At 40.1% G+C, this 25,878-nt stretch overlaps 1 protein-coding gene across 2 annotated transcripts in view; it reads left to right on the top strand.

Moving 5' to 3' along the window:
- Positions 1 to 25,878, top strand: part of RASSF8 (Ras association domain family member 8) — a 127,636-nt gene that overhangs the window by 24,318 nt on the left and 77,440 nt on the right. The window contains exon 2 of one of the 2 annotated variants that reach the window (XM_040234573.1): positions 17,582 to 17,677. The gene's annotated coding sequence lies outside the window, so the exon portion shown is untranslated. Of the gene's footprint in view, positions 1 to 17,529; positions 17,678 to 25,878 lie in introns of those variants that run through there. The other variant, XM_040234574.1, reaches the window with a different exon arrangement.

Consider the following 25,878-nt stretch of genomic DNA (forward strand, 5'->3'; position numbering starts at 1 on the left):
ACTTCTGGCGATGAGGAGAGCCTTTGTGATCGTCTCCAGAAGAGTGAGGTAGCACTGAATTGAGGAGTCTGAAGAAATGTAGGTTGATTTTTAAATGATGAGAGTCATTTGGTGTATAATGTATCTGAGCACTTGTAATGTGCCAGGTCCTAAGCACTTTATATGCATTAATTCATTTAAATCTCACAACCACCTCAGAGAGTCTCTGCTTTTTTCCTCACCTTTTAATCTATGCAAAAATTGATGCACAGAATAATTTGCCCAAACTCACAGGGGTGGAAGAGTAGGGCAGAAGAGCCCAGGTTCTAACTCAGGCATGGCTCCACCGCTGTGGACTTCAGCTGCCATTTCATCCTGAAGGTTCACTGTGGATGAGAGAGGCTGGTGCTCATGTATTCTTTGTCCTGAGTTGAGTGGTGGCGACACAGAGCCAGCGCCTTGAGGAAATCTCACAAGGCTTGAGGGTGGTTCAACAGCACAGGTAGTTCCCGCTGCTGAGGTGGAGTCGGGACTCAGGGAGGCAGGGGCCAGCTTTCGTTGTGGGAGGTGGGAGAGGAGCATCAGGGAAGGCCCCTTGGAGAAGACCCTGTGTGCCCTGAGGCTCACGGCGGCAGGCTTCAGAGTGCTGAGTTAAAACATCACATGTGAGAAACTGGATTTCATACTTAGGTCTGCTTCTTATGTTTTTATCAAGTTTTCTAAGCACCCTTCTCTCGTGGTTAAAGACTGATTCACGCAGACATGCCATGTCTTTAAAAGCCTGCAGTGAGTTTGTCCTAATGAGGTTCTGAACCCACAAATGTGGACATTTTGTTGTTGTTTGTTTTGGCTAGGTGCGTCGGTGTGCTCTATTACTCATAATTACATGTGACTTTCTCTCTAGAGAAAGAAAAACCAAAGACTTCCCTCGCATGTTCTATTTTAAGAAAAAAGCACATATGTATATGCAGTGAAGTGGTCAGTTTTTTTGGTTAAAAAGATGGAGTAACCATTATGCTTTCTGTGGAGTCTTTACTCTTCTTCTGTAATCATTTCTGTGCTTTCACTAAAAGCACCTTACAAGAAATAAAATTGTTGCCCTGATGAGGAGAATGGGGAAATTAGCACAAAACAGTTCTGGAAATCTCTCCAGCCCTTCTGAGTGAATGTCCCTCTGGGCCACAGGTGCCTGCTGTCCACTATGTGGTTATGTGATGCAGCTGAATTTATTGTTTCTTATTTATGTAACAGTTTTGTTATCTAGTCTTCAAAAGCAAGCAAATTATAACTTTGAAACCCAACAAATTCCATAAAACAGGGTTTTTTTGTGTGTGTGTATTTTTTTTTACTTATCCAAAAGTTGTTTTATTCCAGTGGCTCACTCTTTGTTTTGCTTGAGGGTTTATTGACCTAAATAATAGTAAGAACCATGAACTAAGTGGTTATCATATGTTCAGGGCTGTGGTAGGTTCTTCACTCACATTTTCGTTTATCTTCACAATTCTGCGAGGTAAATTTACTCATTTAACAAATGAGAAAATAGCCTTGGAGAGATTTCTTAAAGGACAGAAAGTTAAGTGCCCACTGGGGAAGCTGGTCTGCTAGAATGAGGCTGCCATATGGAGAAGCTGCAGAGCTGAGGAGGAGCCTGCGCTGAGCAAAGAATGCTGCCTGGGGTGGTGCTGGGGGCTCTGGGCACACGGTGCCCTGGTCTTGCATGAGTGAGCCTTCTTGTGTGTGGGGGTGCGTGTTTATTTACAAGCCCTTTATGGCAGAGTTTGCACTCATTGCAGCAGGCAGGGAGATGGCATGAAGGGAAAAGTGGCTTTGGTGTCAAGATGAGTGGTGAGGACTGTGGCAAATTAGAGAGCGCAGAATTACCTAAGGTGGGGGAAGAGGGGGCAGTCCCTGCTCAGCTCCAGCAGATCACTGCCCTTAGGACACATGGGTGGACCAGGGTTTGACAAGTCTTCAAGTTTTTTTTTTCAGAGAAATCATATGTTTGGAATTTTGGGGTAACTTCCATCCTTAAAAAAAAAACCACTTTGGTCAAACAGAACAAAATCCCAGATAACAGAAGGTGGGTTTGTGCTCTGAAAACTTTAACAGTGTCCCCATGTTAGCTAGTGGGAGTGGGGTCAGGGCAGCGCTAAAGTCCTAGGTTTGTGAGAGAGGACTTCTTGGTTACCTGAGTATCCTCTGCCAGGGGATGGAAATTTTGGACTGTCGGGATAGTCTCATTTCAAGAATAATTAAAAATCAAGCTAGTTTTTGTTTTTAATTCATGGAATGAGATTTTAAATCAGTGATTTTTTTCCTTAAGATAAATTCCTTTAAAACTTTCATCTTAAGAATGAACAATATCAAACTGCCAGCCTTAACAAACAATATATTAAATATAATATTGTGGAGTGTTAAAGGACATTATTAGCATATTGTCCTGTAAATTTAGATTTTGTCCAGTAGAAAATAAGCAATGGATGAGTGCTTTTAGGGTTTATAGGCAGTATAAGGAAATACTGAGGCAATTGTTTTATTTAAAAAGGAAAGACATATATTGTTAGGGTGAATTCTCTTCTGATCTGCTCGGTCAGGCCTGCTTCACTTGTCTTATTTTGGCATAGAAGATGAACTTTTGTCCTAATGATAAATTATATGGTCACCCTACATAACATTAATGTGTTTTTTAGTTGCTGATCTCTTTCCCATAGAGGTGGAATGAGGCAGGCGTGCTGGATGGCCGTGCTGCTTCTTGTAAAATTAATCATTGAAACAAAGGCGTGTTCACCTCAGAGTGACTCTCAGCCTTTTCTAAAGGATCTTGCTGTTACTGTCAGGATTTTACTTGTCTGCACCACTTAAAGGGTGATTGATGATTTCTACCTTATAGTTTTCAAAGGCATCCTTCTTGTTAACTTTAACCTACTCTCCTACTTTCACATCTGTATCAAATTTAACTTGCGGTGTGTGATGGAAGCATAGCAATCCCCATGTCAAGGGTCTATATTAAAACTTCTTTATAATCATCCTTAAATGGCACTGAGGTAAAGATGATAAAACACTGATTTTATTGATAGAAAAGCACATTTCTAGGCAAACATCTTGTATAATATTGGAGATATTGGGTGCTACTTTCTGGATATATCAGTTGTTTTCAGAAATTATTTTTATAGTGAATTATATACTGAATAATATGAGAGTCCACATCTTTTTCAGCTTAGGATCGATCTATAGGGGCATGTTAATCAAATTTGTGAATGGAAAAGTCTGAGGATGTAGATAAAAATCTAAAAATGACAGATGGAGAATTCAGAATGGTTTTAATGACCTAAAACAAGGAAACACTAAAAGACTAAATTTAATGGGTCAGAATATTAATTTCTGCATTTAGATTCAAAATAATAACAGTTATGCAAGTACATGAATGAGGAAACAGCACAGCTCATATGAAAAAGACCTAATGGTTTTAGTGGAACAAGTTTGGTACAAGCTAATAAGAAATACTGGTTGTTTAAGAAGTTAGCCCAAACTTTCATTTCTGGTGGTATTTGAGACTGTATACTCTATTCTTCCACCACAAACTAAAAATAAAAATGCTAGATAAATTTTATAAATATGGCTATAAAATTGTTGAGAAAGAAACATTGGACTGAAAGTGAAAGTGAGAACCCAGAGAGGTGAGTGGACATCCAGCATGAGAGCACTTGCCAAATCCAGCAAATGTATGCTTTGATTTCCTCGGGCTCCTGTTGCTTTGGAGACAGGAGACAAAGCCCAGAGTCTATGCTGGGGAAAATGTTTGATATAAGATGTCTCCACGGAACTCTGGGACCACCTCCCTGGATGCTACTTCCATAGTGCAGTGTTGAACAAGGAACACAGCTTTCCCCCTGACCTCCTTCCAGCCCCTTAGCAACTCGAAGGAAAACTGCCTATCTAATATTTTATAACCAGTAACCAGTATCCATGCAGGTTTACAGCCCTAATTTGGATCTATCCAGGTGAGCCCCCAAAGGGGGAAATATATACAGCTGTAAACAGTGGTTCCAGCATAGTAGCTCAAGGCAGAAGCAGGCACAGGGTCTTTCTGGAGGAATCTTTGTTCAATCTAGGCTTCAGAGTTCAAAAAAATGTAACCACAAGAAAACTTAACTCACAGTCAAAAACTATAAAACAGATAAGTAAAGCAAAGTGTCACCAATAGAACCAGACAAAATAGTAGGAACAGAATTAGACATGTAGTGATTCCAGATACAGTTGTCAGACAGAGAACGTAAAATAGCTTTGTACTGAAGAAATGAGAAGGTTAAAAATGTGAGTAAATAGCAAATGAATGTAACCATGACAGAGGAGGTCTGAAAACTAAATAGAGCTTTGAGAAATTAAATAAATATACAATTGGAATTTAAAAATCAAAGTGGTAAATGGTAAATTTGGTAAATTTGACAAAGGCAAAGAGAGTTAATCAACTAGAATGTGATTCTGAGCCTTTTGACTGTCACCCATAGTAAGGTACTCATTTACTGACACGGGTAGACATACAGATACATGTGTATAATTTAAGCCAATGTTTTGAGAAACTGATCATATCCTCCTAAGGGTAGTGTTCTTTGCTGTTTTCCTTTCTAATTTGCACATTTTCATTAAAAAAAAAAAAGTTGGATTTTATCTAGGAAATTTTATGAACCCCAGTGGTTATTACCACAGTTTTCAGGAAAACTGATTTTAATAAAGTTGAAAACGGATATTGTTCTGGCCACCACTGTTCACAGCACTTTACGTGGCCCACCACAGGACACCTGGAAGAAAACAAAACATCAATTGTATAAAACATAACTGTGGTATAGTTTATACAGTGAACTACTGTAGAATGGAGTAATACTGGAAATGATGAACAGCCAGTACAGTGTGGCAGCACTCAGTCAGAAGGGATGCTGCCCAGAAACAGCGAGCCTCAGCCCACACCTGTGTGTGTCGGCCCCTTTCCCAGCCTTGAAAATGAATGGATCACTGATTCATATATCAACATAATGTTGAGTGGAAAAAGCAAATTGCAAAGATCATATGTGGTCTGATTCTACTTAGATGAAGTTCAGAGATTTAAGCACACTAAACAGTAGAGTTTAGGGATACAGAGGTGTGATTTGACTATTTTTAAAAGGCAAGAATAAACACAGAATTTAAGAGAGTTATTGCCTGCTAGTGGAGGATAAAGAGGGTGTATAAGGAAGAGTCAAAAGGAGCTTCAGAGGTTTTAGTAATTTACTTTTTCTTTGTAAAATTGGTTATGGGTACACAAATGTTTGCTCCCTTGAAATTCTTTGTTGTTGTTCAGTTGCTGAGTCATGTTTGACTCTGACCCCATGGACCGCAGCATGCCAGGCTTCCCTGTCCTCACTGTCTCCTGAAGTTTGCTCAGATTCATGTCCATTGAGTCAGTGATGCTATCTAACCATCTCATTCTTTATATTTTGTACCTATTTAACATTTAATGAAAATAGTTTAACCCGAAAAAGCCAAGGAGGGATCAGCACAGGTAATAAATCTTCTGTGCATGTCAGGCCATTTGGGAGCCAAGTTTTCTGAACATTAACAAGCTGGAATGTGTCCAGAGGAAAACATCCAGGGTGGTGATACAGACCTGCTTGTGAGCCTTTCATTTTTCACATGCAGGTCACATGGATTCTGAGTGTGGGGTTTTGATTTTCGCCGATCTGTTGCCTGGTAGAAGTAGGAGCAAACTTTCAGGTAAACTCTGAAGGTAACATGCCTTTGCTGCACTGTACAGAAAGATGTTCTAAGAAACATCCAACAGTTGTTCTGTGGTTTGCTAAAGGTTTTTTGTTTTGTTTTGTTTTTTTCTGTCAAATGCTGTAACTGGGGGCCTGTGGCATGTTGTAGTAGTATACCGGCCAACAGCCTAGAAACGGGGGATCTTTTGTTGGTGGCTTCAGACAAGTCCCCTGCTGTCCATAGCTCCCCGGGCATCTCTAGATTCAGGTTGTGTCCGTCACAGGGGCACACACACTGGTGCTTTTGGGGGGAAAGGCATTCTCTGTCCTGTGATTGCTCTTTGGCTGTGCAGGGAGCCAGTATGACCAGGGCCTCAGCTAGATGTAAACATGGAGGGCTGGGCAGAGGGTGGCCTCCGTCTAAGTAGTGATTACATGAGGTGAAGGAGTGAATTAGCAATTATTGGGTGTCTGCAGTGTGCCAGCTGTTGTTGGGCATGACTTTGAAGACTTCATTTTTTTAAAGCAGTTTTAGATTTACAGTAAGATCAAGGGGGAGGCACAGAGATTTCCTGTTTACCCCCATCCCCTCATACACATAGCTAACCTCATCATCAACATCCCTCTACCAGAGTGGCACATTTGTTACAGCTGACTAGCCTACAGTAACACGTCTTTGTGGTAGAAAGCCCATAGTTTACATTACTGTTAGCTTTTGGTATTGTACATTCTGTGTGTTTGGACAAATGTATCCTAATGACATACAAATAATGATATGTATCCATCATTATAACCTCATGCTGAGTATTTTCACTACCCTGAAAATCCTCTGTGCTCTGCCCATTCATCTCACCCTCTCTCCTAACCACTGGCAACCCCTATTCTTTTTTACTGTCTCCATGGTTTTGCCTATTCCTAAATGTCATATCATTGGAATTATAGTGTGCAGCCTCTTCAGATTGGCTCTTTCACTTCGTAACAGGCATTATGTTTCCTCTATGTCTTTTCAGGGCTTGTTAGCTCATTTCTTTTTAACGCTGAGTAATATTCCACTGTCTGGATGTGGCACAGTTTATTTATCCATGCCTCTGTTGGAGGACATCTTGGGTACTTTCGAGTTTTGGCAATCATTCCCAGCATCAGAGTCATTTCCAATGAGTCAGTTCTTCGCATCAGTTCAGTTCAGTCGCTCAGTCGTGTCCGACTCTTTGTGACCCCATGAATCACAGCACCCCAGGCCTCCCTGTCCATCACCAACTCCCGAGTTTACTCAAACTCAGGTCCATCGAATTGGTGATGCCATCCAGCCATCTCATCCTCTGTCGTCCCCTTCTCCTCCTGCCCCCAATCCCTCCAGCATCAGAGTCTTTTCCAATGAGTCAACTCTTCGCATCAGGTGGTCAAAATATTGGAGTTTCAGCTTTAGCATCAGTCCTTCCAATGAACACCCAGGACTGATCTCCTTTAGAAGGGACTGGTTGGATCTCCTTGCAGTCCAAGGGACTCTCAAGAGTCTTCTCCAGCACCACAGTTCAAAAGCATCAATTCTTCAGCGCTCAGCTTTCTTCACAGTCCAACTCTCACATCCATACATGACCACTGGAAAAACCATAGCCTTGACTCGATGACCTTTGTTGGTAAAGTAATATCTCTGCTTCTTAATATGCTGTCTAGCGTTTAACTTTTCTTCCAAGGAACAAGAGTCTTTTAATTTGATGGTTGCAGTCACCATCTGCAGTGATTTTGGAGCCCCCCAAAATAAAGTCTCTCACTATTTCCATCGTTTCCCCATCTGTTTGCCATGAAGTGATGGGACCAGATGCTATGATCTTAATTTTCTGAATGTTGAACTTTAACCCGACTTTTTCACTCTCCTCTTTCACTTTCATCAGGAGGTTCTTTGATTCCTCTTCACTTTCTACCCACCACTTACCTCCTGCTGTGTGAATCAGTCCCTAACAGACGATGAACTGGTGCCATCTAGGTGTTGGGGACCCCTGGTGTAGAGCATCTTTCATGTATTGGTCAGTCATTTTCACATAAAAACATTCTGTTTCAATGGGGAGAAAGTGGTGGTCTTACCCCATCTCACTGATGTGGAAGTTAGGGAGGGATGGCTGAAATCAGTCATTTGCGGGAGAAAAGGCCTAGTCAGGAGAGCCAGCTGCTGGGTTCCATGCCAGGGGAGCTTCAGAGCATGGACTGCAGTAGCAGGACTGGGCATGTGTGCTGACTGCTGTTTGCTAGCGGGGGGCGGGGGACGGTGTTGTGCACAGCGGCAGGGGGCTGGGTTGTAAACTGTCTAACCACCCCATGTCTCTTACCTCATCAGAAAATCAGGAATTAGGAAAGGAAATAGCAACCCAGTCCAGTATTCTTGTCTGGAGAATCCCATGGACAGAGGAGCCTGGTGGGCTACAGTCCATGGCATTGCAAAGAGCTGGACACAACTTATCAACTAAACAACAGCATACAATCAGCCAGATTGTGATTTGGGAAATAGTTCTGGATGGAAATGTGGCATAAAATGGACAGTGAAGTGACTTAGCAATACGGAATATAGAGCTTTGAAAGAAATTAAAATTTGTGTATAGAATAGTAGTTGCAAATATTCAAACAATAAAGTCTGTGGCTAAAAGAAAATGAGAGATTCTTATGAATTAATGAAAGTAAATGAAATAATATGCATAAAGTACTTAGAACGGGCTTCCCTGGTGGCTCAGAGGTTAAAGCATCTGCCTCCAATGCAGGAGACCCAGTGGCTTGACACAGAAAAGTCTGTAAACTACAGTGTTGAGAGAAACACCAGAAGAAGCAGACAGTTCTCCTGGTCTCTGGCGTGTAGTGAGCCTGCCCTCAGTCTGAAAGGGCTGAAATACTTGCATCTAGTCTGGTTTCCCCAGCATCCCAATCTGGGTTCTCCCTGCACCAGGAAGGTGGGCATGGCCTTGATGATTGACATGCATCAGGTCCTCCTCCTCCAGGATCCTGTGGTCTTCCAGTGCCAGAGGGATGTTGCCAGTGAACAGACACTCAGCTGCACTCATTTCCCAGAGCTGGCCCTGCAGATGAGACCCTGAGGCCCAGGGAGGTTCTGACTGTTCCAGAGTTACTTCAGCAGAGCTGGGGGAGGGTGTGGGCTGTTCTGCCTCTAGGATGTGCAGAGGACAAGGCGAGTTTGCTCTTTGGAGCCCTGAATTCATACAGTGCATATGACATTGCGCTTCTTGGCTCAGCAGGTCCATTGGGACTCCTGGATTCCATGTGCCCTTTGGGGCCTTCTGAGATGCAGACTGTGCAGAGTATGCCAGGGCAGCTTGCCTTTTAGGGGAGCCCCTCTGCCCTCCTAACCCAGATTCTTTCCAAAGTGTGTGGGAGATGAGATATCCATTGGCTTATTCTCTTGAGTTCCCCTCATGTCTGACCTGTGGTCATTGGCGTCTCACAACTCTGGTGAAGTTCTCTGTGACTGCTGCGTCTTCTGGCTTTAATAATTTCCCCTTCTTTATCCTCTTTCCCCTCGTGTGTGTGAAGTCGCTCAGTCGTGTCTGACTCTTTGCGACCCCGTGGACTGTAGCCTACCAGGCTCCTCCCTCCATGGGATTCTCCAGGCAAGAGTACTGGAGTGGTTTGCCATTTCCTTCTCCAGGGGATCTTCCCGACCCAGGGATTGAACCCGGGTCTCCCGCGTTCCAGGCAGACGCTTTACCCTCTGAGCCACCAGGGAAGCCCTTGTGTGTTTCTGCCGTTTTCCCACACCTGGGAGTTCATCACTACACAGCGAGCTGGTATGAACTGGAACGAGGTCTGAGTTGAATCCATCATAGGTGCTGTGATCTGTGCAGTCTCCCCTCTCAGCTTTCTTTTAATTAGCCTGGAGCCAAAGTGGACGTTATTAACACAGCATTGTAGTCAATACCACGTGCTGTCAGCAAGGGGAGAGAGTACATCAGAAGTGGACCACAAACTGTGGGAGATGGTAATTCCAAAAACAATCTAAGGATGTCCCTTCCTTAAGACATTCAGGCAAGAAATGATAAGGTTTCAGAAATAGGTGAAGTGTAATCCACACAAGTGCCTGGCATAAGTATTGTTTAAACATATTCTTTTAAAAGATACTCTTTTCTTCAGCTTAAGGTAGGCTTATTGCTTATACTTATCTTTGTATTGAAATGACATTTATTCAGGATTAACGTAATTTTGAAACTGTAATTTAGGAAATTAGGTAATTGTTTAAAGTGTACTTGAACATGCCAACATACTATAGTAATTTCCAATTTTAGTAGTAGAATATTCTTTGCTCTTTATTATTTTTTTTAAAACACAGCCTAAACATTTTCTACTATCCCTTATTTTAAATGAAGAATGAAAATCATTGTCACTTGAAATTAATTCACATTATTTAAAAAAGAAATCCCTCATGTTTAGTCACTAAGTCATGTCCGACTCTTTCCAACCCCATAGACTGTAGCCCACCAGGCTCTTCTGCTCATGGGATTCTCCAGGCAAGAATACTGGCATGGGGTTGCCGTTTTCTCTTCCAGGAGATCTTATCAAACCCACATCTCTTGTGGCTCCTGCATTGGCAGGCAAATTCTTTACCACTGAACCACCTAGGGTAGGGGCTTTTAAAAATTAGTTCTCTTGAAACCATTAGGGAAAAAAATGGGAGAAAGTTTAAAACATCCATGCAAACAACCTTCTAGTCAGAACTGTCAGGTATTTAAAAACAACCTTGGGATTTTTCCTGTTGTCTGATAGCAGTATTGAACAGATGGTTAATTGATAACAGTCCAGCTGAATAATGAAATCTGATAAGCTAGGAAGAGGTTAACCAGATCAATCTGTAGTTTTTAGGAAAATTTCCAGGGTGATTGGGGAGTGTCAGTTGAAATCAGTATTTGAGCTTTCACTTATATTAATGCAAAAATAAAGCCACAAGTTTGTTGGTTAAAAATTGTTTTCTTTCAGTTAAAAAAATTACCCTCCTCCAGTCTCCCCCACCAGTCCTTCCTTGTAGGGAGAAAAGGAAAAGAGAAATTTGTCAGCTGGCTGCCTGCATTGCCACCTCAGGAAATAGCATGTCAAATTCCTGCTTTATCTAGACCCTCCTCCTGGCCTGCCCTTCATCCTTGTTTATTGAGTGTGCTAGATTTGGTGCTAGGTGCTGAGACTGTAAAGAAGAAACCAGACAGAATTCCATGATGCAGGAGGGACGTGGGTCTGACAAATAACACAACAGACTGTGAAAGCTGCCAAAGAATCTTTTCATTGTATTCAGAGAAATTGTTACAATTCACAACTTTATCAGGTGTTTTTTTTTTTTTTAACCTTTGTAGTTTACTTCATTTAAATTAAAGGCCATTTAATTTCTTTTGAGTTTGTGCCAGTCTTGGAGGAGTATAGGGGTTCAGAAGGGTATAGCAATTCCACCTAAATTCTTCTGAAAATCACTGTGCCTTCCCAGAGCCTTGCACTTTCTGAGAAGTGGCAAAGACAGCCTTATGATATGTCCTTTGCCGAAGAAGCCTGTTTCTGCTTCCTTTTCTATTCTTCAGGTCTTTTTCCTACCTAACATTTCTCTCCCATTGGTTTCCTCTCAAAATGTTAATCCAACCACGTGTTCCGCCTGATCACTGGGCCAAACCAGTCATCCTACGGTCCTTTCCCCAGTGCTCGCTGGAGGTAGTCGTTAATCCAGCCACATGTTCCGCCCTGATCACTGGGCCACACCAGTCATCCTAAGGTCCTTTCCCCAGTGCTTGCTGGATGTAGTCGTTAATCCAGCCACGTGTTCCGCCCTGATCACTGGACCTCAGCGGTCATCCTGCGGCCCTTTTCTCAGTGCTGCTGGATGTAGTCGTTAATCCAGCCACGTGTTCCACCCTGATCACTGGGCCACACCGGTCATCCTGCAGCCCTTTTCCCAGAGCTGCTGGATGTAGTTCTCTCATGCGTCCCAGTGTCACAGTTTTCTGGTAGGTGTTCTATAGGGAAGCGAAGCTTCTATTAGCATGGTTACGTTTGTCCTTTCATCTGGATGCATTTAACAGTGTTCTTGGTTTGGGGCCAACTCAAGCTAGAGTAAAGGATCTTCAGTAAAGACACCTAGATAATTTGAGGCTACTTTCTACAAACTCTCCAGTTGATCTTCTGAAAATAACTCTTCAACAGTACACGAGCTGCGAACTTCCAGATGTTCAACCTGAATTTAGAAAAGGTGGAGGAGCCAGAGATTAAATTCCAACATCCCTTGTGGGTGTGCCTTAGTCACTCAGTCCTATTTGGCTCTTTGCGACCCCATGGATCATCAAAAAAGCAAGAGAGTTCCAGAAAAACATCTTTTTCTGCTTTATTGACTTCACCAAAGCCTTTGTGTGGATCACAACAAACTGTGGAAAGTTCTTCAAGAGATGGGAATTCCAGACCACCTTACCTGCCTCCTGAGAAATCTGTATACAGGTCAAGAAGCAACAGTTAGAACTGGACATGGAACAGTAGACTGCTTCCAAATTGGGGAAGGAGTATATCAAGGCTGTATATTGTCACCCTACTTATTTAACTTATATGTAGAGTACATCATAAGAAATGCCAGGCTGGATGAAGCATGAGCTGGAATCAAGATTGCTGGGAGAAATATCAATAACCTCAGACACACAGATGACACCACCCTCATGACAGAAAGCGAAGAAGAACTAAAGAACCTCTTGATGAAAGTGAAAGAAGAGAATGAAAAAGTTGGCCTACAACTCAACATTCAGAAAACAAAGCTTGTTGCATCTGGTCTCACCACTTCATGGCAAATAGATGGGGAAACAATGGATACAGTGAGCAACTATATTTTTGGGCTCCAAAATCACTGCAGATGGTGACTACACCCATGAAATTAAAAGATGCTTGCTCCTTGGAAGAAAAGTTACAACCAACCTAGACAGCATATTAAAAAGCAGAGACATTACTTTGCCAACAAAGCTCCATCTGGTCAAAGCTATAGTTTTTCCAGTAGTCATGTATGGATATGAGAGTTAGACTGTAAAGAAAGCTGAGTGCCGAAGAATTGATGCTTTTGAACTGTGGTGTTGGAGAAGACTCTTGAGAGTCCCTTGGACTGCAAGGAGATCAAACCAGTCAATCATAAAGGAAATCAGTCCTGAATATTCATTGGAAAGACTGATGATGAAGCTGAAGCTTCAACATTTTGGCCACCTGATGCAAAGAACTGATTCATTGGAAAGGCCCCCGATGCTGGGAAAGATTGAAGGCAGGAGGAGAAGCAGACAACAGAGGAAGAGATTGTTGGGTGGCATCAAAGACTCAATGGACATGAGTTTGAGCAAGTTTCGGGAGTTGGTGATGGACAGGGAAGCCTGGCATGCTACAACCCATGGGGTTACAAAGAGTTGGATACAACTGAGCAAACTGAACTATTACTTGGGCTTCCACGTGGCTCAAGTGGTAAAGAATCCACCTGCCAGTGCAGGAGCCACAGGATACATGGGTTCAACCATTTAAAAGACATTAACTGGGTTCAAATCGAATTGTCTAATCTTTGTGAACCTCATCTTTGTCATCTAGGGACTTCAAACATCTTAATATGAAAAAGCTAAGAAAATTTACAGCCATAATACAAGTAGAAAGACTTATTTCACAAAAACTCCTTGAATATCTCTGAGGATATGAACTCTACTGTAGGCTTTTTTTACAAGTCTCTTTAATGCTTCCAAAACATTTATTTGGTGGTATTATTACTACATATTGGGTTGGCCAACACAATATTAGTTACATCTCACAAAGCTGCACAGTTGATAGAATGAAATTCATTTGTTACTTTACCTTCATAATTTCTTTACTATCTTTTTTTTTTTTAACCATCTGAGCCACCAGGGAAGCCCCAAGCGTACTGGAGTGGGTTGCTGTTCCCTCCTCTATGGGATCTTCCCGACGCAGGGACTGAACCCCAGTCTCCTGCATTATAGGCAGATTCTTCACCATCTGAGCCACCAGGAAAGCCCCTTAAATTTCTACTGTATTTTAAATATAGTAAGGAGTTAGTAAATGTTTATTAAAATTGAATAATTATTTTTACTGTTACTACCATTGCCCTCTGCTTTACAAACTAATATAGCTGATAGCCTCATAATGGATTCATTTCCATAGAAAATCTCCGTTACTGTTTCTGTAGTCATGTTATTGTTTTAATATTTCATATGGAATATGTAGAACCCAAGATACTTTCCTTACTACCTTTGCATGTTGCTTTTAGCAGAGCTGATGATTCAAAGATGTGGGACATCTGTGAGCTTTGGTATCAAAAACGGGAAAAAAAAAACTGAATGTTCCTACCTTTCTTTTATTAGAAAAAATTAGAAATTTAAGAGAATTTCTGATTTTTATATTTGTGGTTCTATTTTGTGAAAACAAAGGGATAGCACTTATGAAAATGTGCCATCACATTTTATTTACAGTTGAATATTTACATTTGAATGTTAGATGGTGTTCTTTTTTCAATAAGAAGGAATGTGCTTTTTGAACTTTCCTGCATCTTGGAGAGTAGAGAGTAGCATCCTTTAGGCGTTTTCTTATATCACCTGTGAGACTTGAATAGGCAATGATAAGCTCTTTCCTGATTTCTACAGTAATAAAAATGCCCCTGCTATCCATTTATTATCCATCCTGGTGAACCTAGTTTGGGGAAAGAGAATATATCAAACAATTAATCAGCAGTTGTGCAGAGACATCTATTAATACAAGCAAATGAAGGGCCTGCCTTCTTGGAAAAAAAAATTTTTTTTTCTTTTTTTTGCATTTTCTGCATTCTAATGGGGAAAAAAGGCAACACCTCTTAGAAACTGGAATTTGCTTTGCTCTCGAGTTACCCTTAACCATCCTGTTTTGCTTGGACTCAGTATATAGGAATTGCAGTATCCTTATGCGCGCATGCACAGTCACTTCATCATGTCTGACTCTTTGCGACCCCATGGACTGTAGCCCGCCAGGCTCCTCTGTCCATGGCATTATCCTGGCAAGAGTACTGGAGTGGCTTGCCGTTTACTACTCCAGGCAATCTTCCTTATCCAGGGGTTGCATCTCATGTGACTTCTGTGTTGACAGGCAGATTCTTTACCCTAAACCACCTGGAAAGCCCATAGTATCCTGATACTGTGTTCATTTATATCAACAACTTCTGTTTGCATTCTTACGAGCTAATTTAAATAAAGGCTGTTTGGGCGACAGTATCTATTGCTGCATAACAAGTTGCCAGAAACTTAGGGACTTAAGCATTTTATCTCACCTAGTTTCTTTGTATTAGGAAGTCAGGAAAGTACTGAGGGGGGCCGCAGCTGGGGCTCAGGATGTTTCATGAGGTTGTAGCCCAGATTTTTTCCTGTGCTGTAAGTGGTCCACAGGAAGGCTTGACTGGAACTAGAAGATCTGCCAAGATGGTTTACTCACAAGCCTGGCAAACATGATCTGGTTTTTGGCAGGAAGCCAGTCATGTACAGATGTGAGAGTTGGACCATAAAGAAGGCTGAGCACAGAAGAACTGATGCTTTTGAACTCTGGTGCTAGAGAAGACTCTTGAGAGTCCCTTGGACAGCAAGGAGACCAAACCAGTCAACCCTAAAGGAAATCAACCCTGAATGTTCATTGGAAGGACTGATACAGAAGCTGAAGCTTCAATACGTTGGCCACCTGATGTGAAGAGCTGACTCATTGGAAAAGACCCTCATGCTGGGAGAGATAGAATGCAAAAGGAGAAGGGAGCAGCAGAGGGTGAGATGGTTAGATAGCACCTGGACTCAATGGACATGAATCTGAGCAAACTCTGGGAGACAGTGAAGGACAGGGAAGCCTGGTGTGCTGCAGTCCATGGGGTCACAGAGTTGGACACTACTTTACGACTAAACAACAACACATGTCAATTTTAAAAACTACTTTCAAGTACCCACTTCCCAATTCCAAAAGACTTGCTTAAAAGCAAAGCTAGAAAGAGTGATGAGGCTTTAAAGAAAAGAAGATAGATGGGGAAAGAAATTCTGAATTAGATAAATAAGAATCCCTTTGCCAGCCAAACTACATATAGCTAGCTTCTAAGTCCAAGGTAGAAATCAGGGTGATTAGTCTATTTTGCCTCGTCTCACGTGGCTCTGAATTCACCACCCAGTTCTCTGCAAGCCCTCTCTCCTAGCAGGGTGGACCCCTCTTGCTTTTTGGACAATGTCACAATCCGTGGACATGTTCTTTTACCAAAGGGGTGTTAGCTTCAAATCTGTGTCTGTCTTATAGCTCCTTGAGGAGGTAGGTAGGTCTTGTTGAAGCCAGAAGGCTCTAACCCATCTGATAGAAGATGATGAAACAGGAATTCTATGGTATCTAGTTGGCTTAAAGCCTGTTCATTTTCATTAGAGAATATTTTAATGTGAGTGCTACTCTTTTCTTTAGAACTTAGAAGCATGCACTAATGTACCTCTGCACTTGGAGCTGTAACACCATGGAAAAAGTAACCTGAAAATGAAGGGCACTTTTACAACAGCTATTGACTTATATGAAGTACTTGACTAGTAACCAGATTTGGAAGCAGTGTCTCCACACAGGGGTGTAGAAGCTGAACAGGGAGAACCCAGTGCTCTCTGGAAGAGGGAAATTTTCCCTTCCTCGGTTGTGTTTGGAATGTATATATTTTCTGATAGCTTGCCTCAGATTTGGGGTCCACCAGATAGTTGGAGAAGGCAATGGCACCCCACTCCAGTACTCTTGCCTGGAATATCCCATGGATGGAGGAGCCTGGTAGGATGCAGTCCATGGGGTTGCTGAGAGTCAGATATGACTGAGTGACTTCACTTTCACTTTTCACTTTCATGCATTGGAGAAGGAAATGGCAACCCACTCCAGTGTTCTTGCCTGGAGAATCCCAGGGATAGGGGAGCCTGGTGGGCTGCCTTCTGTGGGGTCGCACAGAGTCGGACACGACTGAAGTGACTTAGCAGCAGCAGCAGATAGTTCTATACTGTTTCTAATTTGATACTTTGTTTTATGTCATAGCTAAGACTTTAAGGACTATCAACTTTTGGGGGGTGGTATTTCCTATTCATAATAAAAGTAGTTGGGTGTTTTGGTATATTTTTAAAAAGTGTCATTAATGGAACATGGTCTTGTTACTAAAGTCAACCTTTCTATAAATAAACCCAGAAACGTCTGCAAAAGGCATAGTCTGAATGTGGCAGACATAAGAATTGCGTCAATTCCCATCTTGTGGCCAAGATTTCTTTCTTTGGCTTTTAATGTCATGGCAGAGTTTCACATTCTCACAGTATTAGGCAAGTGAATGGTCAAAAGAACTGGTGCCAAGTTACCCTGTTTCTTAGGTTAGCCAGTGGTTGTCATTTGTACTCACCAAGGAAGAATGTGGCATGTTTTTGTTTTTATTTTTTAAAGACTGAAAACCCCAAGTTCTCCCCTTCAGCTTCATTTTTAGACCCTGGTGTTAGGCAGTTTTCCAAATGTCTAACTGCTAAACTGCTTTTAAGAAATTATTGTGGTATTTCAGAGAACTTTGGTCCAGAGAAAAAGAAGGCACAACATCTTTCCTAGAACACCATGGGCCCATCAAATGACCTTTTAGAGAAACAACGAAAATTCCTCTTTCAAAGGCACACTAATTGAAACCAAACCAATCTACCCCACAAGCGTTGCAGTCAGATGACCAGAGGGGAGGGCCCACGAGGGGAGGAAAAATTCTTTTTGGAAAAACCATTTGAAGCTAAAAGCTTGTGTATTTTTCTCTTTCATTAAAAGTTAAAATGGGAATGATTTAACATGTCTAAGATAAAAGTTAGCCAGGATTCTAAGAACACTGTGGACCTTTTCAGGTGCCTGCGTAGCTCCTCCTAGAAGACCTGTCTGGTGCTCCACCCTTCCTCAAGACTACCTCACACTGCTCCCAGTTGGGACTCCAGCCCGAGAAGGTGAGTCAGCAGGTTTGTACTCCATTCCTGCATCCTAGAAGACTACCACTTCCAGTGGCTTTTTAAAGAATAATTTTCAAAGTTTTGAGAGACTTTCTGAGCTTGTGTTCACTAGCAAATCATTTGTAAACAGTTCATTTAAATAAGTACAAAGCGTGGTTAGCAATAGTATCTTTTGTCTCACTGCCTCTATAAGGCAGTGAGATTCAAACTTGGAGTCTGAGGCAAAATTTTGCAAACTGGTGTATCACCATTCTTGGGCTTCCGGAGCACTATTCTATTAAAATGCTTTAAACTTGGCAATTTCTTTTAAAACAGAGAAGTAATTTCTAACAGTTGAAGATTAGAAGATCTTGGTAAGTCTGAAATATATCTTATAGTTTGAGTTTCCATCTGAATGTAATAATTGGCTTCATTAAATAACGGGGCACAAAAGCCCCTGAGGTGGGAATACACGACCATTTTCCCCTTGATTTTTGTATGCTCAATGTGTATGGTCTCTTGTCTCTTGAACATTAAGGTGACTTATTGGTCTCAAGAGGGGAAATAATTTGACCTTGTTTGTAGTCAGTGAATCACTTACGAATAAACTGTTCGCATTTTACAGGTGAATAAACTCTTTAAGGGCACCAACCAGCATGCTGTCATATAAATTCCTTAGTCCCTCATTTACAAAAGTTATGTGCTTGCATTTTTGCCTAGATGATAAGTTTTGAAGGTCTCCTATAAATTAATTTCCCCTTAGAGCCTTCTAGTAATTGCTAGGCTGTGGAAGGAGTGGATTCCTAAAACCACAAGTTCACGTTCACATCAGTTCAGTTCTCTTGTGGACTCTACTGCATTGCTCTGGCATTTGCAAAAATTATGACTAGAAGGCTCCAAGTGTTGAGAATGAAGGGTAGTCTGGTTGTAATAAGGTAAATTCATTATATTCATATGAGCACTGAAAAATCCTAGTTGAGCCCTGCAATTTGTAATATAGTCTAAAGAAAAAAACCAAGAGACACAGATGTGAAGAACAGTCTTTTGGACTCTGGGAGAAGGCGAGGGTGGGATGATTTGAGAGAATAGCACTGAAACATGTATATTATCATATGTGAAATAGATTGCCAGTCCAGGTTCGATGCATGAGACGGTGCTCAGGGCTGGTGTACTGGGATGACCCTGAGGGATGGGATGGGGAGGGAGGTGGGAGGGAGGGTCTGGATGGGGAACACATGTACACCCATGGCTGATTCATGTCAATGTATGGCAAAACCACCACACTATTGTAAAGTCATTAGCCTGCAATTAAAATTTAAAAAAACAATAAGTATATGCAGTGGGCATGATCAAAAAAAGAAAAAAGAAAAAAAAAGCATAAGGAAGAATTGTATTGTATTATGTAGCTCCATTGACTAAAGTTCTCTCCATGATTGTATCATCACTTAAGTTTTAGTTTTAGCTCCTATTATTGACAGAACTGTTCTACAGGTCTTTCTCTTACACATTCATTATTTTCAATACAGGAGGATTGATGTTTAAGTTACACCATGAAGGAACTGTGCTTCAGGTTTAACATTTAAGGATTGTATACATTTGGATTTGAATGCTTCAATTATTTTGTTTCTCTTGGAACACTAGTACTTACTTACTAATACAAATAGGACAGCGATATCTGAGTTGCTTGGAGTTAACTGCTGAAAAGTTTTCATTTTTCACTGTTTTTTCTCAAATGCTCAGTAACAGTCTTTGATTCTTGACTTCAAGAGCAAAGAGACCCCTTTAGCATTAAGCATACTGCTCTGTTTTTCTTTTTTAAATAAAACTTTGTTTGAACTAACAAAACTTTTTTGCCCATTTAAATACTGAGCCAGCTTACTCACAGGAACAGCACATGTGAGTTTCCTAGCCTTCTCAAATGAAGCATGTCGTTTTAGTCATGTTAACTTTGATGAGCAGCAAAACCAACATTGAAATTCTTAGTATTGCTTTATTGTAAAACTACCTCTTTTTTTTGAATGCAGCTACTTTAAATTTTTACTGACTTAAAAATCAGAATAACTCTACTACGTCACCTTTCTTCATCACAATGCAATTTCTCCTAAGCTATTATTCTCTTAGAGAATGAAGATAGAGAATAATTCACAGTGTTATTTATCAAAAGGCATCTTACTTAGTTTTATAAAGTTGAGGCTGTGTGAGAGCTAACTATAAAATAAAGCCCATGTTTTGTGTAAAAGATGAGGTAAAACCAAGTTTAGATTTTACAGATTGCTTATTTATGCTTCTTTCTGTTCTAAATAGCACTGTAGTATTCCCCTACCCTCCTTTTCTGGTGCTTTCCTGTAAAAAGCATTAGTGAGGGGAAAATAATGGTAAACACGGCTTAGTTCTATAATCTTCTTTCAAAACTGCCTTGCAAGTAATTTCCCATAGTTTCTGTAATGAAGCATATGGTGGTAATACACCCTGTGCCTCTGGTAATGGGGAGCAGTTTCAGAGTACTCTCAGCATTTTATATTTGAAGCTTTGTATGTACATTTTCAGGTTAGGTGTTCTATCCCCTGTAGATTTAATGGAATTTGTTTTTATATGCTTGTTCTTGGTTTTAAGGGTTTAGATGGGGGCATTTTTGTTAAAACTTGTAAAGAGGTGTTTTTTTGTTGTTATAGATTGATCCAAACAGGCTTCAGGAGGCTTGAAATGGTCTTGTAGAGAAAGAAGGAGGAATATTTTCTGTAATTTAAGTTGTCATAGTAACCTGCATCAAGGCCTGGAATCCAGGCCTAAAGAATTTCAGTGACAATAAACATTCCAGTTGCATTCATCATCATCTTTTTTTTTCTAGGAGAAAGGAGCCATCTATTGTGACCTAATTATTTCATTTCTGTTTTTAGGAAATGGTTAGCAGTTTGCATTTTTTGGCACTTTGAAATTTTCCTGGTACGGTAAAAATGAAAAATGTAGCTGTTTGTATTAGAAGTTGATATATTTCTGATAATGTATCTCAAGCTATTTTAGATGGCAAGACAGATTCAGTATAATGGTTACTTAATGAAATATGAAAGAAACAGGATTTGCTGAAGATTTGAAGAGATTGCCACACACATTTATTAATGTGCAAGTCTTAAACAGTATTAGAATCTGGTTTTCATGAAGTTGTGATTTGGGGATGTTATGAATTTCCTAATATCAGATTGTTAATATTTTATGACATCTTGGACTGTGGTCTTAAGCATGAATATATTTTAAAAAAGAAGATGAAGGTCATTTTTATTAGCAGAATAGGTTTACTTTGAGAAATTTGTATCTAGATATTATGTTTAGATCTGTTATCTTTTACAAGGAACAGTACAATATTTCTAAAGAGAAAGTTTTTTTTAGGGTTTGCTTCTTTCTTGCCTTCTGCAAGATACTCATTGCTAACCAAGATTATTTGGAGTTAAAAGTGTTCTCCTGAAGCAAGAAATTTTAGAAATAGTGAGGTAAGGATGTGTGTGTCCATTCAATTTAGGAAACATGGAAAATAAATTGGAAGAGTTTATGGCTAGTCTCATTTAATAAATATATACACAATGAACAGTTATGGGATATAACTGTAGTTATCTAAATGAAAAGTGGTAATGCTTTTATATATACTTCTCCACATATGTTTGAGAATCTTAATCAAATGGATGATTTTTTAAAAAAACATAAATCAGTAAAATTGGAATTTTAAAATATAGAAAGGTAGATTGAGAAAACCTAGTCAATAATTTACCGGGAAAATGTGAAGCAAAATAAAATCACCCTCTGTCTCACTGTTGAGAGATATTTCAGCTCTTTCTGTTGTCTGGGAAGTAGCTATAATTGTATAAACAAAATTGGAATCAAGCTGTTAATAGCCAAAATACCAGTAATGGTGAAACACAGGATTTTTTTTCTCCTATTAGAATAAGCAGCAAACTAGCTGTCAACACTACTGCCCAAAATATCTTTGAAATACCTAATCAGTATATTAAGAAAAAAGTGCAAGAGAGAAAACGGATGGAAAGGAGGATAAAATTATTTGTAGATAATGAAAAAAATCACAGACAATCAACTAAAATTGATAGACTGTAGTAAAGTTCCAGTGCAAATAATGGCAATATCATGATCTATATAGTAATAATAACCTGTTCCAAAATGTGAGAAAAGAGGAACCCATTCATAGTAGCAACAAAAATTGTGCTGAGGATTAAACTTTGTGAGAACTGCAAATGGCATGTAGGAAGGAAACCATTAACTTTCTTTCAGGATGCAGAGACTCCCAATGGAAGACAATTCATTAATTATTTTCCATCTCTTTACATCGATTTATAAGTTTAATATAATCTAATCAAAATATCAGCAGGAATTTTTTACAGGTGATTCTGAATTTCATATTTATAAAATAAATAAGAGCCAAGAAATATTTATATAAAGGATAATAAAGGTGAACTCAGTTCAATTCAGTCGCTCAGTTGTGTCCGACTCTTTGCGACACCATGAACCGCAGCACACCAGGCCTCCCTGTCCATCACCAACTGCCAGAGTCTACCCAAACTCATGTCCATTGAGTCGATGATGCCATCCAACCATCTCATCCTCTGTCGTCCACCTCTCCTCCTGCCCTCAATCTTTCCCAGCATCAGGGTCTTTTCCAGTGATTCAGCTCTTCACATCAGGTGGCAAAGTATTGGAGTTTCAGCTTCAACATCACTCCTTCCAATAAACACTCAGGACTGATCTCCTTTAGGATGGACTGGTTGGATCTCCTTGCAGTCCAAGGGACTCTCAAGAGTCTTCTCCAACACCACAGTTCAAAAGCATCAATTCTTCTGCACTCAGCTTTCTTTACAGTCCAACTCTCTCATCCATACATGACTACTGGATAAACTATACCCTTGGCTAGATGGACCTTTGTGGACAAAGTAATGTCTCTGCTTTTTAATAAATAGTGATTCAAAAATAGCATGATGTCAAAAATAGCATAAGGTAGAACAGTACTTGAAACAGAATAGACAGCCCAGAAGAATGTTATATTGATTAAAAGTAACAGCTAACAAATATAAAAATGTAGTAATAAATACACTAGAAGAGAATGTTCAGAAATGACTTACTTGGGGTTTTTAGGGAAAGATAAAGTAAAATACAGATATAAAGATTTAAAAAGAGAGTGATTTATATATATAGTTACATTAAAAAAATTAAAATTTGCATATGTCAACTCATAAAAAGTATTCTCTCTCTATGTGTGTGTGTGTATGTGTGAATATTATTACATATATATTTTTAGAGTTAATACCCATATGTAAAGAACTCCTTCAAGTCAGTAAGAAAATAAATGCCCAGTTAAAAATTAGTTCGTAGGAACTTCCCTGGTGGTCCAGTAGTTAGGAATTCGCTTGCCAGTGCAGGGGACGTGTGTTTGGGTTCGATCCCTGGTCTGGGAACTAAGATCCCACGTGCCCGCTGGGCAGCCATGGCTGTGCACCACAGCTACTGAGCACAGTATTGCAGCCAAGAGTTCATGCGCCAAAATGAGGACCCCGCACAGCCAAAAATAAATAAGTAAATGTTTTTGAAAAAATCAGTTTGTAGTTCTTTTTAGTTTTTTAAGGAACCTCCATACTGTTCTCCATAGTCATTATACAGTGTACATTCCCACAAACAGTTTAGGAGGGTTCCCTTTTCTCCACATCCTCTCAAGCATTTACTATAGATTTTCTGATGATGGCCATACAGACTGGTGTGAGGTAATATCTCATTGTAGTTTTGATTTGCATTTCTCTAATAATCAGCAATGTTGAGCATCTTTTCTTGGCATCTTGTGCCTCTTGGCCCCCTGTATATATCTTTGGAGTTTGAGATTGACAGGTACACATTACTATATTTAAAATAGATAACCAACAAGAACCTCTTGTATAACTCTGCTCAATATTCTGTAACAACTTAAAGAAAACTTAGATTCTATTAAATAGTTCCTAGTGGACAGTTTAAACAAAAATACAAACAGGTGTAGACCTAAAGGTTTGTTCAGCTTTAATATCATGTGGTATGAGTGAAGGTTTGTTCAGCTTTAATATCATGTGGTATGAGTGACCTGCATGCAAAATGTAACATAAGCAGACATATGGAATTCCTGATGTTGGCACTGGGAGAAATAAAAAAGATCAAACTGCTCATGTAATGCAACTAGAAGACAGACTACTCTGTGGCCGGTACTATAATCTTTTTGTCTACCTATTTACCTGTTTATCTGTAGGTAGTTTATTACAGGTTCTCTAAAACAAATATATTTGTATTCAGAAATTTGAAAATAGATTTTTTTTTTAAAGTTTGACCATGACTGTGACCGTGTCTGAGATTCATCCTATGCCTTATTGAAAATTTTACTATAAAGACATATTTCTTGAGATGGACTATACACGGAATCAAGTGTTGAAGGGATCATCAGTCTCCGGGCAGGGCTGGACAGTCTGCATTCCCAGGCTGCCATTCATATTAGACTGTGGCGTGTAGCTGTGTATCTGGGATTGTGCTTTCCCGAAGTGGGACCCAGAATCCCTGGGAATGATAAAGAGCAGTGGCTCCCTATGTTTAAATCTCCTCCCTTTCCTTTTCCCTTTCCCCGTGCCTGTGATATCAAGTGTCACGGCAGTCTAAATGTTCCAGGATTGATTGCCAGCGACACTGAATCAACTTAATAAAATCTTCATAGATTGAATGAGATAATTAGGATATTTATTTTAATTTCATAGATACTTTGATTTATGATTTGTTTCTGCCCCATTTCCCCATTGACTCCACTTTGTTTACATGACTATGCCTGCTCAAGAAATTTAAGGAATTTTAGGAAATATACCTATTCTAATCTAGTCTTCATAAACAATATTGTCCTAACCAGTCTTGCTTCTGTCCCCAGTTCCTTCTTTTCACAGAGATGCTGTACCTCTCAGTGCTGAAGTATTACCTTGTTAATTTACTTGTGCTATTTTTTCTGAATACAGCTCAATATTTTCCAGTAATGCTTATAGATTTGAGGGCACCAGAGCCCCTTTGTGACTAAGGATTAACTTATATATTGAAAGAAATTGCTAACTTAAAGTAATTCAGTAAGTACAAAATGTATAGAAAGGGATAAAATGCAAAATAAGATTACCTCCTTTCATTTTTCATCTTTTAACTAAAAGTACCACTGTTAACAGTTTCTTGGGTATCTTTGTATGCAAGGAATATGTATTTGTAACTTTTTTAAAATTATATAACAGTTGCTGCGTCTGTGCGCACACACACGTGTATGTGTGTGTATTACACAGGATTCTTTACAAGTTGCCTCCTTTTATCACCAGAATAATCTTAAAGGCAAATATGACCATCAGCTTACACATTGACTATTACAGTGAATACTTATTGCTGGTTTGCATTCCTCCATTTGGCTGGGTTTGTGAAATGAGATTAGTGGGTAATTGTGAGACTGTCTGCATCTCCTCCTGAATGCACCAGTGACGTTCGTCCTGGTAGAGTCGTCGTCTGTGACCTGGTTTCTGTCCCAGTGAACTGAGACAGTGCCTCCATCTACCTGAATGGACCATTCAGTCCAGGTACCATTCAGTTCTCTGTGTGATTGGAATCCTCTATTGCAGTTTTCTCATTTGATGTTGGGTAAGAGTAAGTTATTACTACTGTGGGCAGGAATCCCTCAGAAGAAATGGAGTAGCCATCATGGTCAACAGAAGAGTCCAAAATGCAGTACTTGGATGCAGTCTCAAAAACGACAGAATGATCTCTATTCGTTTCCGAGGAAAACCGTTCAATATCACAGTAATCCAAGCCTATGCCCCCAACCAGTAATGCTGAAGAAGCTGAAGTTGAACAGTTCTATGAAGACCTATAAGACCTTTTAGAACTAACACCCAAAAAAGATGTCCTTTTCATTATAGGAGACTAGAATGCAAAAGTAGAAAGTCAAGAAACACCTGGAGTAAGAGGCAAATTTGGCCTTGGAGTACAGAATGAAGAAGGACAAAGGCTAACAGAGTTTTGCCAAAAACTCAGACTTTGCATTCGTCATAGCAAACACACTCTTCCAGCAACACAAGAGAAGACTCTGCACATGGACATCACCAGATGGTCAACACCCCAATCAGATTGATTATATTCTTTGCAGCCAAAGATGGAGAAGCTCTATACAGTCAACAAAAACAAGACCAGGAGCT

The sequence above is a fragment of the Oryx dammah genome, unplaced genomic scaffold, assembly GCF_014754425.2.
Source record: "Oryx dammah isolate SB20612 unplaced genomic scaffold, SCBI_Odam_1.1 HiC_scaffold_29, whole genome shotgun sequence".
Lineage (NCBI taxonomy): Eukaryota > Metazoa > Chordata > Mammalia > Artiodactyla > Bovidae > Oryx > Oryx dammah.